The sequence below is a fragment of the Ceratotherium simum genome, chromosome 1 (genome assembly GCF_057802395.1).
Source record: "Ceratotherium simum simum isolate JZ-2026a chromosome 1, ASM5780239v1, whole genome shotgun sequence".
NCBI classification, from domain to species: Eukaryota; Metazoa; Chordata; class Mammalia; order Perissodactyla; family Rhinocerotidae; genus Ceratotherium; species Ceratotherium simum.
The window spans coordinates 91,177,713-91,194,582 of NC_141900.1; the positions used below are offsets into that span (position 1 = coordinate 91,177,713).

A 16,870-nucleotide genomic window follows, 5' to 3' on the forward strand; every position below is an offset into this window, starting at 1 on the left:
CTCATCTGGGATCTTAATTAGTACTACAAGTTTATGCTAGTTAAAATAGTATCACTCATGAGAAACAATGCCAAAATTATTATGCTAATAACTTGTGTTAAAGGCCTAATAAAGAAATACTCTAGCAACTGTGAGGTAACACACTAGTTGTAGGCATGAGGAATGTTTATATTGGCTCTTTTGGGTGTGTATATATTAAATGCAAAATCAGAAAGGAATCATGCAAAAATCCAGCTGCCCATGCAAGCACCCCAGAGTCTAATCCTCTCCTCTCAGTTCTGTTGTCAGGCCACAGTAGCGTGGAGACTTGTAGGCTGCTGTCCTTGTTGTAATGAATGGGAAGAGGCTGACAGTGGCATGGTCAAAATCTTCACCTCTTCTTCGAGACGAGAAGACTCTATGGAGCTTTAATTAACTAATTCACAAAAAAAATAAAATCTATAACCTAAATCCAAGGGATAACAAAACTTTGCCTGAGTTAGCAATTTCGGTTGGGGTGACCTCAGAGAATAAATCAACCTCCGAGTGATTAAATTCCAGACTTACTAGTCAAAAATACTATATCACTTATTGATCCAAACTATTGATCAACGGAACAAGTTACCTAGGGATAACAGCGCAATCCTATTCTAGAGTCCATATCGACAATAGGGTTTACGACCTCGATGTTGGATCAGGACATCCCAATGGTGCAACCGCTATTAATGGTTCGTTTGTTCAACGATTAAAGTCCTACGTGACTTTACCTGTGGAAAAGTCAGTCATGGTCTAGTTACGGGTGACTAGATTTGTTAACAGTCCCTTTAAAAGTGATTGCAATATTTGGAATACTGATACATATATAAAATACATGCTTAACGGTTGGAATCTGGGTGTGAAACAAGACATGAAATTTGGAATATAAACTTATCAAGTACCCAGAAAGCAGTTACACTCTAAACACACCCTTAATTTTAATTCTATGTTAGGTATAAGAACAAATATAAAAGATTTAGGATTATAAATAAACAAAAAGAAAAAAAAAGAGACCAGGAAAGCCATTCTCTTCCAAGCCAACTGGACCCCTTATAAATCCTGATACTCCTAATAGTAAGCAGTATTTTATGAAAAAATTAAAACAGAAGCAAAAATGTGACTTTTAAAAGGGAAAATGACAAATCCATGTTTTAAAAGCAGAAATTATGTTTAGAAAAGAGAAATAAAAGGACATAAATATTAATTTAGGATATTACCATGTAGCACCTGAAAGCTCAATACTTTTTAAGTAATTGAAAAATAGTGAAACTCTAACAATACAACGATCCAATTGACTGAAAGTGAGGTGACTACTTCTAGGTCAGAGAACTATACATAAAATGAGATCAGTTCTCTTAATTATAATTATTTGACTACAAGTGACCTGTTTCACACATGACTCAAGATTCAGTCAAGTCACTGTTAAAATAGCTAACTCAGAAACAAAGAGAATTTAAAGAAAAATGCCCTTTCATAAGTAAAATTTGAATAAAAACATGAAAAAAAATTGAATCCTAAATAGTTTCAAATATTTTTCTAAGTATATCTTGATACAACAATGTTTATAGTCTTAGACTTACTATTATTTGTTCTCCAAATAATTGTTAGTATTATGAAATAAAAACATCTTGTCAGAGAGTTCTTTGAATCACAAATCTGCAAAGTTACATTTGGAAAGATAGCTTAACTGTCGATGTGAAGAAAAAGACTTTCAAACAGGTTATTTCATACTTTTCCTGTAAATTGGCAAAGATTCTATAAACCCGAGGTACATAGCAAGGGGGGTGTATAAAGGAAATTTTAGACTAGAGTTCTTGGTGAGAACATGGTACTGATGAGGACTAAGCAAGAGATTAATTTTCACCAAGTCAATAAACTTCATTCTATTTAGTAAGAATAGGCCACATCCCCGAGCTGGGCCAACTGTCTCACAAATAGGGGAGAATAAAGGGAATAAAAGAGACCTGCAAGTGTGTAAGAGCAAAAGCAAGTACTATGTGAAGAAAGCCAAGCTCAAGTACATGCCGGTGATCTTCATTCATGGCGGAGAGCACCAACGTTGTAGTGGAAAACCATTTCAGTTACTGAATTAGGGATCTGCATTCTTATCCTAACTACTACTAATTGAATGTGTGACCTTTAACCTTTCTGGAACACAGCTTTGCCATTCCTAGAATGACAGAGTTGGACAAGATAAGTCACTTTTTAGGACAAGAAAAGTCACTTTTAAAACAAAAACACACTGTTCCAATAACAAAAAAGATCTGAATGGACCTACTATGACTGTCCACTAATCAAAGTTTTCCCCCAAGAATATTTATTTCAAAACTCCTTCTAAACTTAGCAAACCACATGTGCAGCCAAGAAGATGCTACTAAAAAGGCTTAGCCTAATTAAGGAAATAAATTTTAAACACAAAAGTGTTTTCAATTAGGCAAAGGAAACGGAAGCTGCATTCCTGTCAAACCTCTGGCAAATGTCCTTCCCATGATAGGTTTCAGATATAGCAATTTTTAATAATTAACTAAAACATGTCAAAACTAAAAATTTAAATACAAATATATAATCAATGTTGACGTGGTATCTCTATGATATGTAGGTGACTGACACCTCTGAGTATCTGCTCCTAAAGGTCAGAACCCTGTCTTGCTCTACATGTCTAAATCTACATGACTCTTCCAGTGTTGAATACTGTCTAAGTGTATCTTAAAGTGGCAGGTCTACCTGAGACAGTAAGGACTCCCCATTATGAGGCACTTAATGAACAGCTGCCCTGTGTAAGATGCCATGATAATCACTGGAGGCTACAAAGTGAACCTATTTCAACAGTTCAACTCAAGAACAACTGCGTTACCACTAGGGGTGGGGAAGGGGGCTATCGCCTAGGTAGTAAATTTCTTCAGTTGAGACACCATTAAGAGGTAAGTTTTCCAGAAATTCACTTTTTGTCATTTCTAACTGTCACTAAAAATCTTAAGTCATCTGGTTAAAATTATACTATTATTCTGTTTTGGGGTTTAGCCCATTCAGCTTTATGGGGTATCTGCCAAATATTGATAGGCCACAAGAGGATTCTGTGTAACTCTTGATAACAATTTTAAGTATTTTGGTACATTAAAACTAATATTTCTCTAGTCATCAGAGCCTTAAAAATAATCTAATAATAAGCTTAATCATGTCACCATTTAAATATCAAGCAAGTATACATAGGTGAGAACTGAAAATCTGAAATAACAAACTCTCCCCACCTCCCACAAAATACAACAATGATTCAGAACCTACAGTTGGTGACTTCATTATTAGAATTTCTGGGGAAAAATATATTTAATGCACTATAGTTGAATATATGTTAAAGAAAAAGAAAAGCCCACACAGATAGGATCGTAATTTAATGCCACATTTTTTCATAAAGTATCTACTTTAGATGAAGATTTCAAATGACTAACGTGAGGACACTACCCTCACAAATCAGTGATTACTCATTACCCACTGTGGCATTTCCAGAATATCTACTGGCTTGAAATATTTGGGTTAAAACTGCGCTTTTTGTGTAACGGACAATATGATAACTATGAAATTGCAAGAACAGATAGTTTATCAAAGATGGTCAAGTATAAGCCAAAAGTACACAATGAAGACAGCTAAGAACTAGAGTTCCACAAAGACACCCTCCTTCCTATCAGATCAGTCCCCACTGTTTTGCCTCACTGTCAGAGCTCCCCATCTTCTCATCCATTCTATCCAGACAATACATGAATCATGTCCTATCATAGAAGGCAGTTCTATTGCTTCTTAATGTGATGACATACTAATCTCTGCCTCTATGCCTTTAGTCAGGAGTTTCCATCAACATAAAGGTCTTTCCCTCTCCCTCCTGCTAACTCAAATCCAAGATACCATACTATAGATCAATCCCTACTTCTTCAGTGAAGCCTGCCCAACAATTACAGGCTCCATTGATGTCTCTCAGATTCCAGTATTATATAGTTACCACGTTCATACACAATCTGATTTTATCTCTTCAACTACACTGTGAAGTACCTGAAAATAGTATCCATATTTTATACTTCTTTTGTATTACCCACAGGACCTAGTTCATTGTTGGACAAATAGGAACCCAAATAGTCATTGTAATTGGTTTAATTAATTAATTTATTTGTTTGTTTGTCTATTTGTTTATTTTTTGTGTGAGGAAGATCAGCCCTGAGCTAACATCTGTTGCCAATCCTCCTCTCTTTGCTGAGGAAGATTGGCCCTGGGCTGACATCCATGCCCATCTTCCTCTACTTTATATGGGACATCGCCACAGCATGGCTTGACAAGCAGTGAGTCGGTGCGCACCCGGGATCCAAACCCCAGGCCACCACAGCAGAGCATGCGCACTTAACTCCCATGCCACCAGGCCGGCCTGAAATATTTTATTCTTAAATATTTAGAACATTTAGGGGAACTTATCTTTAAGTTTTAATATTATAAACAGTTGTGAGATACATTACTAGTAATTAAAATGCCACATTTCTAAATGATTACACTCTAATATACTTTCTTGATTAGAACAAAAAAAGGAGTACCGGGAACTGAACACTTCATGTTTCCTAAGTGAATATCATGTAGAAGGAGAGGATTGAAAAATGTCATTCTGGATTACCTACTAGCTACCGTAATCAAATGAACAAATATCATGAGTCCCACTGATGTGCAAACCACTACATTAGGTGCTATCATGCTTATGAAAATTAACTTCACTGTATCAACTGCTCACTTCATTGTACCAACAGCCACAAACCATACTCTCCTTACCCACCTACTTGTCTTGAAAATGAAATGCCGTTTGTCACAAAGGAAATGGGGCCAAAGAATTTTGATGAATCTCTGTAAATTCGTCTATCAACCTTGCTAAAAACAGATGAACAAACTCCTTGCTGGTAATAGTACATGATTACAATAATGCTGTGCCACGCCATATCTTAAAGGCCATGACAAAGGATAAAAATACATTTTATGAATTATGTTACTGACTGAGGAACTACTTTATTCTACTCGAGAGAATCAGGATAGGAACAAACTCTCTTTTTTACCAATCATCTCTAAAGACCAAATTAAATGAAAAAACTATTAATAAGAATGATTCCTTTATTTATTAAGTCACTCGATCTAAAAAATGTTATATTGGGCCTTAAAACCAAAAAGTTCTGAAACCTTCAAGAGTAGCAGTTCAAAACCAGAAATATTCTGGCATCACTAACAGAAACTTAATATTTCCCGCAGAAATAAAAACATAACAGACCAAGAGGGAAAATGTCTCTCCTTGAACAATTTCTTTTTCATGCAAAGTATACTTATGCACATATGATATGTCTGTGGAACATTAATAATGAGAGTTCTCAAATATTAAGTACTTTAGTAACATATAGCATAGTTTTCATGTGTGTGTGTGTGTGTGTGTGTGTGTGTGTATCAGTCAAAATAAGTAATTGCCAAGAGTAGTTAGAGAGTGGCTTTATCCCTCATGTTCACACTGTTTTCCATCTTTAAAATATTTTTTTGAACCAGTTTACTTTTAGAATGTATAATCAGAATTTTTACCATGGTGTCGGACTTTATACTACTATAATTTCAGAGCCCATTTTTTTTCTTTTTGCATTTATATGCCATATGAAAGTTTGGTAACTATCCTATAAAGTGAAATGCTTCCAAGCACTAACTAGGTATAATACTCCACCATACTCATAAAGCTCAATATTACAACCATCCATCCAATTAAAAATTTTTTGATTATGTTAAGAATTTTAATTATTTTCCCCATAGAAATTTCCAAGACTAGTGATAAGTACTCTCTGTTATTCAGTTGTACCCTCCCTACCCACCCAACAACCTGAAGACAGGAGTTATTCACAAATTCTCAAAGGCTATACGTGAACCTACCTGCTATAGGAATCCCTCCCAGACCTGTGTTGTGCTGTGGTGGGAGATTCAAGTCCAAGAAATTACTATTTGAGGTGGGGTTTGCTGTGTGGTTCAAGTGCATGATGCTATGGCGTGGAAAGGCCATCCAAGGATAGCAGGCTGCCTGGCCTGGAAAATTGAATGAATTATAAACCGCTCGGTGCTGCTGAAACTGAGGGAACCTCTGTGGCAAGCCTGAAAAGGTACTATTGAGAGCGTTGGCATTTGTGGGTGCAGCAGGATGCAGGAATCCAGAGCCTGGACCTTTGGTGGTTATAGTATGTAAAGAGGAGTTCTGAAGAGATGTGGGCGAAAGGAAAGGCTAGTCTTGGACTGATGGGTCCTTTTCAGTCAGGTCTGCTAAGGCTTTTCAAGTGACATCAAAGGGATCAAAACCCAAGTCATCCTCTGGTTGTTTAGAAGAACCAAAGCCAAATGCTGCTTGCCAGTCTGTAGAGGATGATACTGGGATTGTTTCTGTTGGGAAGAAAACTCGTGATGAATTTAAAATATATAAGGTCATTTTCATACTTAATGAGTATCCATAACAGCTTAAGTTAAACATGTCACATGACAAGATAAAGTCGCATATATGCAAAATCTGTATGATTTGTTAGTACATTAAGATTATCAAATTACAAAAGGCCTTGTATACTTCTAGCAATGATTTCATTCTTAAGTTACTAACTTCAAAATCTGAATGATATAGACTGATTTTCATCGCTAATCAGAGAAAACAAAGGACTTGATGCTCAAAACATACTCTCAACCATTCATAATCAAAACCCAGAATAAGTCACTTAAATGAAATAAAGTAATAGGAAATATGATGCAACAGAATTCAACTAGTAAAGTTTATTTTTTATTGTATTATCAAATATAAAGTATAAATAATTTTGAATATATGCTTTATATACTGCTAAGAAAAAATAATGTAATTTAATGAAAATATATCTATTTAATCTTTACAGTTTTTTAAAGTTTTCTGCTCCATAGGTGCTATTGTCAACGTTAATTTTATGCCAACCTTCACATTAAGAGAACTTACAATGAATAAAAATGAAAATGGCTCAAAAATGCCAAAATTGAAGTTTTCATATTAATTACCTCTTTGTCAGCTGGGGGAAAAAATCTTAAATATAACTATACAAACACGAATCTGATTAAAAATGTAAGTCCTTAATACTTGCTAGAGGAATAAGTGTTTTATTATCAGGAAAATGATCTAATCCTTGATCTCTGGAGAAATCTGTCTGTTAACATAGTAAGTTCTAGGTCATACAACAGTTTAGGTAACCATCCAATTCCATGCAGTTGAAATGCTTACATTTTTATGAAAAAGCAGGTGGGAAAAAAAGGGTAAAAACATACGCACCAAGGGTCTCAGGTTAGGCTGAGCATAACTACCAACACGCGGCAGTACTGTTACATACCTGATGTGAAGAGGGTCTGTGGCTCTGGTGCTGTAGGCCAGTCACTGGATGTCTGTGGGGAGCTGGGGAAAGGAGGAAGCCCACTGGGATAGGGTTGGGATGGTGAAAGTTGTCTGAGAATAACGACTGTGACTCAGTAGCTGCCCCTTCAAAAGGAGACCGTGCACTGTGATTGGATGAACCGATAGGGATGACTAGATTGGATTTGGATAAACCAGGTGGTGGTGTAGGTGTATCACTGTTAGATATCTGAACAAAACAGGAAAAGAAAAGAAAGATCAATACAAGTGAATACATTTTAATAGGCCACCATTAGAAAGGCTTGCAACTAAGGGTATCAGAACAGCAGTCTTCAAACTGGAGTACTTGAGGACTTTTTTATGAGCATGAATTTTCAGAAAATCCATCAGCTTACATATGTACTCTTTTCTAAAACTGATTCTCCTGAAAAGACTAAGCCAGTGTCCTCTCCTTTACAACCTATCCTCTCTCACTTTGCAAAGAAAACAATACTTCTTACTCTCTGGGATCTAACTATGGTATTTTGCCCAAGAGTGAAAACTTTCTGTGAGCCAAAAAAAAATGTATTAGAAATACTCAGAATGGTGATGAGAGAATGACTGCCTCTGACTACATTCTTTTGTAAAGTGGGTAATTCCCAGTACTTTAGTTTTGAACAAAATGGAAGAGAGATCTAATCAAATTATTTCAAAAACATCATTAAAAATCATTTTTATGGTAAATTTTTATATGATTCTAGGTATTTAATTTAGGAGTTCAAAGATTTGAGTGATCTTGTTACCAAACACAAACACAGGCTCATTTACCCACCACACAGGAGGGCCGATAACTGAAACATTAGGCTTGTGGCAAAGAAAGAGTTTTACTATCGAAAGGCAGCCAGATAAGGAGATGGGAGTTAGACTCAGATCCACCTCCTTGAAGGGAAAAAGGTAGGTGTTTTTAATCTCAGGTTTTAGGTAGGAGAGGGAGAGCATGTGCTGGGGTTTTAGGTAGGGGAGGCGGAGCATGTGGCCTTGCTCATTGGTGCCTTCCCACCAGCCTGCATTTGGCCTTGAAGACTGAATTTCTTTTTCCTTGACTGTCTGGACTTTTCTGGTTAGTTTTTATCTTCCTTCAGTCTGAGTTCAGCCTTGTGAAGCTGAATCTTGACGCCTGGACCTTGATTTCCTGGGAAAGACAGCTCACTCATATACTAAGGAGGGACAGAAAGACTTGGTTAGTTTTGAACAACAGTTGATTATGTTGAATATGCACAGCTGCAGTTAGCAAAGCTTATCTTAAAGTTTTTGCTCCAGGGAAGATTTTTTTAACTCCTCAGTTCTCAGTTTCAATACTGATGTAATACTCCTTCTTGCATCTACTTATTTATATGAACAAGATGTCTCAGCACTTACATTTAGAAAAATGAAAATCATGACTAGAATTGCTGCTGAATCTTGTCTCCTTCTACCAACAGGTAATATTCATCTAGGGATACTTGAAAACTAATTCTAAAGTGGTCCTATCTCTCTCATTAAGAGAAGAATTTCCAATGTAAGTTTAGTGTTTATGTTTAATAATTAATTTTTATCAAAATCTATACTTATATTTCAGGGGATGGCATTTGCTTTGACCAAATCAATACTACAAATAAAAACTCAGAAGAAAGAAATTTGGCATTCAAAGCCTTGTGCCAGCAAAAATATTTTTATTTTTTATTCAAAATTTATATGTCTATTTTCATTTGAGAGAAGTATATGCCTGTCAAGCATAACCCATATTGCTTTAAGATAAAATTCTGTAATGGCAGTGGAACTAGAAAAATGAGTTCAAGGAGTTAAAGGAATGATGTAAATTTCCTGAATGTTAAAGGAGAGCTTGTGTATTTTTTTTAGTGGATGATGGAGTAACAAAACTTTCTGATATTTACATTTCTTAGATACTTATTGAAAAGCAATGTAGTGTTTTTACTTAAAAGTACCAATATTGGCAATATGCTGAAAATTACATCCTTTGCAACTATTTTTAACTTATCATGAAAGACACTTTAATGTTAACCTAAAATATACAAGAGGATAAACAGATTTTTCAAATTCTTTTATGAAATTTGTGAGCAAAAAGATTGGAAAAGGACTGTATTTTAGATCTCTAAGCTTCTCACAAACACTGTAGGAAACTGGTCATTCTTTATGGAAGAGATTAGAACTACACTTTTTTTGCCAATGTAAGAAGATGTACAGAAACTGAAGCAGTGCAAAGCTGGCAGCTAGACAAGAGGATACAAAGCATGTTCTAAAAATCAGGACCTCACTCAGTATCATTTAGATGCAACTTTGAAATTAACTATTTGGTTTATCATTTGGGGGAAAGGGGAAAACTGCTGAGGCAAGTACACTGAGAGACATGGAAAATTAAAGCTGACAGCAAGGGACAGGGGAGCACATGGCGGAGAAACAACGCTTAAAATCAAGAACCCAGAAGTCGTGTTCATCTGGGACCACTTGGTAGAGGGTCAAAAAGACCAATAATACCAGCAAACTCTCAGGACACTGATGTACTAGCACACAATATAATAATATATGGTCATCATCGTAATTCTGAGTCAAGAAAGGGTTAAATTATGCTCTATATATCCTGTGGAGGAAAAGAAGGCTAATTGTAATACAATTAACAAAGATGATCATTAAAATTGTCTTTAAATTGTTTCAGTAAAGTATTTTTCACTATCTAGAGTATTCTGTTGCATAGAATACCTTGTTTTCAGGGGATGGCATATAAATGAAGTGATAGAGTATTAAAATCTTACCTGCTGGGAATTATCGCCATTCCCTATACTGAGAGAATCTGAAGGTTTGTCAATGGGGCTGTAAAAAGAAAACAAATCGAATAAAATCAGAGTAAAGTCATTCTCCCACAATAAAAACAAACTCCCCCAAAATAAGAAAAATAGACATTTTATCATCTTAATATTTATTGAAGCACTCTGATGTAAGACCTTAGGTGAGACGATGAGGACACAAACAAGTGTAAGATGAAATCCCTAACGTTGAGGAACGTAGAATCTAGTTAGATTCTCTAAAACAATGGGTGATATAATAGCTGGAAAGAAAAAGGTACTGCTTCAAAGATACTACTCTAATTAATAGGTCAAAAGTGAATCCACTATTTAGTTTTGTGCATGTGATAGACACATTCTTGATTAAAATTCTTGAAATAGGGGCCGGCCTGGTAGCGCAAGTGGTTAAGTGCACGCGCTCCGCTGTGGCCCGGGGTTCGCCAGGTGCTCACCGATGCACCGCTTGTCAGGCCATGCTGTGGGGGCGTCCCATATAAAGTGGAGAAAGATGGGCACGGATGTTAGCCCAGGGCCAGTCTTCCTCAGCAAAAAAAGAGGAGGATTGGCAGATGTTAGCACAGGGCTGATCTCCTCACACACAAAAAAATTCTTGAAATAATACTCACCCATTTTTCTAGATGTTGGACAGAAGGGCATAAAAGTTATTGAAATATTTTCTACAGGTTCTTAAGAGCAGTAAATTTCTTTTAATGCTTCAATATTCTAATCATAAACCTAGGGAAGGTAAATGCATGTGTGTACACACAGACACACACACACACAAGTCTAACAGAAACAAACTTTTATGGAAACTATTGACTCAAATAAAAACATTAAATCTTGACTTCTGCATAGAGAAAATGCACTACCACAGTAAAGTAACACAGAATTGCTAACTGCAAGTCCATTTTAACTCATCTGACTTAAAACAAAATCTTTATAACCATTTCAACACTGACCTAGTGAACCATTTCTCTAACTAACTTTGTTTAAGCAGCATGTAAACAAAAGTATTAATACCCAAATACTAAAAAAAAAAAAAAAAAATTAAGATTCCAAATTTCTCAAAATTATTTTATTGCCTGGGAATATATACAAAGTCACCTTACAAGCAGATGACTTACTGAAACCGCATTTAATTGCTCTAGAAAAATTTAACAAAATCTAGTATCTCATCTGAGTAACAAGTGTATCTTCTGCGGAAACATTGCCAGATGCTCTTGAATTTGACAAATAGGGGTGAAATTTACTTGAAGAGTGTCTTTACCTATTATTCACAAAATATCAATAAATCAACTCATGTTATTAAGTCAACTGACTAATACAAATAATTATAAGATATAGCTCTGAGCCCACTAAGTTTAGAGATATTCAGGAAATAAGACAAGTTCACAACAACAAATATCAGCCAATGCCAACTATTCAACGAATTGTTTAAGCAATGAATGCCATAGGTTTTTAGGAGAAACAGAATTCACCACAAGTGGCGCAATTAATGGATGTTTCCTAGAGGAGTTCAAATTTCAGTAGGTCCTTAAAAAGATTTACACATTGGGAGAAGGAAAAAAGGGAAAGAAAAGCATTAAAGGAGGGTAGAGCAAGTATACCAAGAATCAAAACGTTGCAGATAGAGTTGGGGGAAAGTTAAGTAATTAGTTTAGTTAACATATAGAATGATTTTAGCAACAATGAGAGGTCAGGAGAGAAAGATAGACTAAGGCCAGACATCAGAGGCCAATGTAAATTTTTGAGCACAGAAATGACATAAACAAAGCAGTGTTTTAGAAAGTATAATTTGGTGGTAACATGAAGACGGACTGGAACATAATACAGATAATCTGACATAAACTTGCAATATTTTAAAAAATTTTTCTTATTGTGGTAAAGTACGGTTAACATAAAATTTACCATCTTAACCATTTTTAAGTAGACAGCTGAGTCATATTAAATACGTTCACACTGTTGTGCAACCATCACGACTGTCCATCCACGTGACTCTTTCATTCTGTAAAACTGAAACTCTATACCCACTAAACGATAACTCCCTATTTTCCCCTCCCCCTAGCATCCACCATTATATTTTCTGTCTTTATGATTTTAACTGCTCTAAGTATCTCGTATAAGTGGAATCGTAGAGTATTTGTCTTTTTGTGACTGGCTTGTTTCACAAGCAATAATCTCCTCCAAGTTCATCCATGTAGTAACATATTGCAGAATTTCCTTCCTTTTAAAGGCTGAATAATATCTCTTTGTATGTATATGCCACACTTTGCTTGCCCATTCATCCATGAACGCTTGGGTTACTTTAACTATTGTGAATAATGCTGGTATAAAACCTAACCATACGAATATCTCTTTGAAATCCTGCTTTCAATTCTTTTAGGTGTATACCCAGAAGTGGAATTGCTGGATCATATGGTAATTCTATTTTTAATTTTTTGAGGAACCGCAAACTGTTTTCCACAGCAGCTAAACCATTTTATGTTCCCACCAACAGTGCTCAAGAGTTCCAACTTCTCCAGATCCTTGCCAACACTTATTGCTCGTTGGATAGCAGCCATCCTAATGGGTGTGAATGGTGTCTCATTGCGGTTTTGATTTGCATTTCCCTAATAATTAGTGATGCTGAGCATCTTTTCATGTGCTTATTGACCATTCATATATCTTCTCTGGGGAAATATTTATTCAAGTTCTTTGCCCATTTTTGAATCGTGTTGTTTGATTTTTCTGTTGTTGAATTTTAGGAGTTCTCTATATATTCTAGATATTAATCTCTTATCAGATGTATGATTTGCAAATATTTTCTCCCATTCTGTGTGTTGCCTTTTTACTCTGTGGGTAGTGTCTTTTGATGCACAAAATTTTAAAATTTTCATGAAGTCCACTTTGTCTATTTTTTCTTTTATCTGTGACTTTGGTGTCATATTCAAAAAATCATTGCCAAATCCAATGTCATGAACTTTTGTCTTATGTTTTCTTTTAAAAAAGATTTTATTGTTTTAGGCCTTATATTTAGGTCAATGATCCCTTTTGAATTAATTTTTGATATGGCATTAGCTAAGGATCCAACTTCATTCCTGTTTTGTTTTTTTGGTTTTTTTTTTTTTTTTGGTGAGGAAGAATGGCCCTGGGCTAACATCTGTGCCAATCTTCCTCTATTTTGTATATGGGTTGCCACCACAGCATGGCTTAATGAGTGGTGTAGGTCCACACTCAAGATCAGATCCTGCAGACTCAGGCCACTGAAGTGGGGCACACCAAACTTAAGCACTATGCCACCGGGCCAGCCCCACAACTGCATTCTTTTGCAGGTGGATATCCAGTTTTCCCAGTACTATTTGTTGAAAAGACTGTCCTTTGTCCATTCAATGGTCATGGCACTCTGGTCAAAAATCATTTGACCCTATATGTGATGGTTTATTTCTGGGCTCTCTATTCTATTCCATTGGTATTTATGTCTGTCTGTATGCCAATACCACACTGTTTTGATTATTGTAGCTTTGCAGTAAATTTTGAAATCAGAAAGTGTGGGTCCTCCAGTTTTTTTGTTCTTTTTCAAGATTGTTTTGGCTATTTGGGGTGCCTCAAGATTACATGTGAATTTTAGGATGGGTTTTTTTATCTGCAAAAAAAATCATTGGGATTTTGATAAGGATTGCTTTGACTCTGTAGATAACTTTGGGTAGAAGTGACATTTTAATAATATTAAGTCTTCCAATCCTTGAATACGGGATGTGTTTCCTTTTATTTCCACCTTTAATTTCTTTCCACAGTGTTTTGTAGTTTTCATTGTACAAGTTTTTCACTTCCTTTTAAGTTAATTCCTAAATATTTTATTCTTTTTCATGCTATTGTGGATGAAATTGTTTCTGTAACTTCCTTTTCAGATTCTTCTTGTATAGAAATGCAACTGGTATTTGTGTTGACTTTGTATCCTGCTATACTGCTGAATTCATTTGTTAGTTCTAACAGGATTTTTGTGTGTGTGGAATCTTTAGGATTGTCTATATATAAGATCTTATCACCTGCAAACAGAGATAATTTTACTTCTTTTCCAATTTGGATGCTTTTTCTTTTTCTTAGCTAATTGTTATGGCTAGCACCTCCACTACTATGTTGAAGAGAAGAGGTGAAAACAGGCCTCCTCGCCTTGTTCCTCATCTTAGAGGACAAGCTTTCAGTCTTTCACCACTGAGTATGATGATCACTGTGAGTTTGTCATATATGGCTTTTATTATTTTGAGGTAGTTTCTTTCCATTCCTAGGTTGTTTTTATCATGAGAGGGCATTGAATTTTCTCAAATGCTTTTTCTGCATTGGTTTAGATGATCACGTGGTATATCATACATTCTGTTGATGTGACGTATTACACAGATTGATTTTCATATGTTAGACCATTTTTGCATCCCAGAAATAAATCCCACTTGGTCACAGTAGAGAATCCTTTTAATATGCTGCTGAATTGTTGGCTAGTATTTGGTTAAGGATTTTGCATCACTGTTCATAAGAGATATTGGTCTGTAGTTTTCTTTTCTCACAGTCTTTTGTCTGGGTTTGGTCAGGGTAATGCTGGCCTCACAAAATGAGTTAGGAAGCATTCCCTCCTCTTCAATTTTTTGAGAAAGGGTTGAGAAAGACTGGTATAAGTTCTTCTTTAAATGTGTGTTAAAATTCACCAGTCAAGCCATTGGGTCCATGGCTTTTCTTTGCTGGGAGATTTTTTTATTACCAATTCAATCTCCTTACTATTTACACATCTCTTCAGATGTTCTATTTCTTTGTGATACAGTCTTGGTAGATTTTTTCCATTGGGATTTTGTCCCATCTCATCTAGGTTATCCAATTTGTTGACCTACAACTCTTTACGGTACTCTCTGGTAATCCTTTTTATTTCTGGGTAGTTTTTATTTCTGGTTTTAGTAATTTGAGGCTTTTCTCTATTTTTTGTAGTCTGTCTAGCTAAAAGTTTGTCAACTTTGTTGATCTTTTTGAAAAAGCAACTTTTAGTTTCATCAGTTTTCTCTGCTCTTTTTCTATTTTCTATTTCATTTCTCTCTGCTCTAATCTTTATTATTTCCTCCCTTCTGCAAGCTTTGCATTTAGTTTGTTTTTCTTTTTCTAATTCTCAAGTTCTAAAGTTAGATTATTGACTTGGGATCATCCTTATTTTACAATGTAAGGATTTACAGCTATCTATTTCCCCCTTAGCATCACTTTTGCTGTTTTGCATAAGTTTTTTTTGTATTCATGTTTTAATAGTTTATAACATTGTGAAATTTTGCATTGTACATTTTTATTTGTCCATCACCATATATATGTCTCCCTTCACACCTTGTGCCCACCCCCATAGCCCTTGGTAACCACAATACAGTTTTCTCTGTCCATGTGTTGGTTTATATTCCACATATGAGTGAGATCATACAGTGTTTGTCATTCTCTTTCTGGCTTATTTCACTTAACATAATGCCCTCCAGGCCCATCCATGTTGTTGCAAATGGGATGATCTTGTCTTTTTTTATGGCTGAGTAGTATTCCATTGTCTATATACCACATCTTCTTGATCCAATCATCATTTGTGGGACACTTAGGTTGCTTCCACTTCTTGGCTATAGTGAATAACGCTGCAGTGAACATAGGGGTGCATAAGCCTCTTTGGATTGTTGATTTCAGGTTCATTGGATAGATTCCCAGTAGTGGGATAGCTGGATCATAGGGTATTTCTATTTTTAATTCTTTGAGGAATCTCCATACCGTTTTCCATAGAGGCTGCACCAGTTTGCATTCCCACCAGCTGTGTATGAGGGTTCCTGTTTCTCCACATCCTCTCCAAAATTTGTTGTTTTTTGTCTTGGTGATTATAGCCATTCTAATGGGCATGAGGTATATCTTAGTGTTGTTTTGATTTGCATTTCCCTGGTGATTAGTGATGTTGAACATCTTTTCATGTGCCTATTGGCCATCTGTATATCTTCTTTGGAGAAGTGTCTGTTCATTTCCTCTGCCCATTTTTTGATCAGGTTGTGTTTTTTTTGTTGTTGTTCAGTTGTATGAGTTCTTTATGTATTATGGAGATTAACCCCTTGTCAGATATATGTTTGCAAATATTTTCTCCCAGCTGGTGAGTTGTCTGTTCATCTTGATTCTGATTTTGTTTGTCTTGTAGAAGCTCTTTGATCTGATAAAGTCCCACTTGCTTATTTTTCCTTTAGTTTCCCTAGTCTGGGTAGGCATGTCATCTGAAAAGATTCCTTTATGACCAATGTCAAATAGTGTGTTGTCTATATTTTCTTCTATGAGTTTTATAGTTTCAGGTCTCATCTTCAGGTCTTTGATCCATTTTGAGTTCATTTTTTTGAATGGCGATAGCAGATGGTCCACTTTCATTCTTTTGCATGTGGCTGTCCAGTTTTCCCAACACCATTTATTGAAGAGACTTTCCTTTCTCCATTGTATGTTCTTAGCTCCTTTGTTGAAAATTAGCTGTCCATATATGTGTGGTTTTATTTCTGGGCTTTCAATTCTGTTCCATTGATCTGTGTGTCTGTTTTTGTACCAGTACCATGCTGTTTTGATTACTATTGTTTTGTAGTATGTTTTGAAGTCAGGGATTGTGATGCCTCCAGCTTTGTTCTTTTTT

At 35.7% G+C, this 16,870-nt stretch overlaps 1 pseudogene; it reads right to left on the bottom strand.

The window, feature by feature from the left end:
* Nucleotides 1-245: 245 nt before the first annotated feature.
* Nucleotides 246-16,870, bottom strand: part of LOC101395596 (CCR4-NOT transcription complex subunit 4-like) — a 29,957-nt pseudogene continuing 13,332 nt past the window's right edge.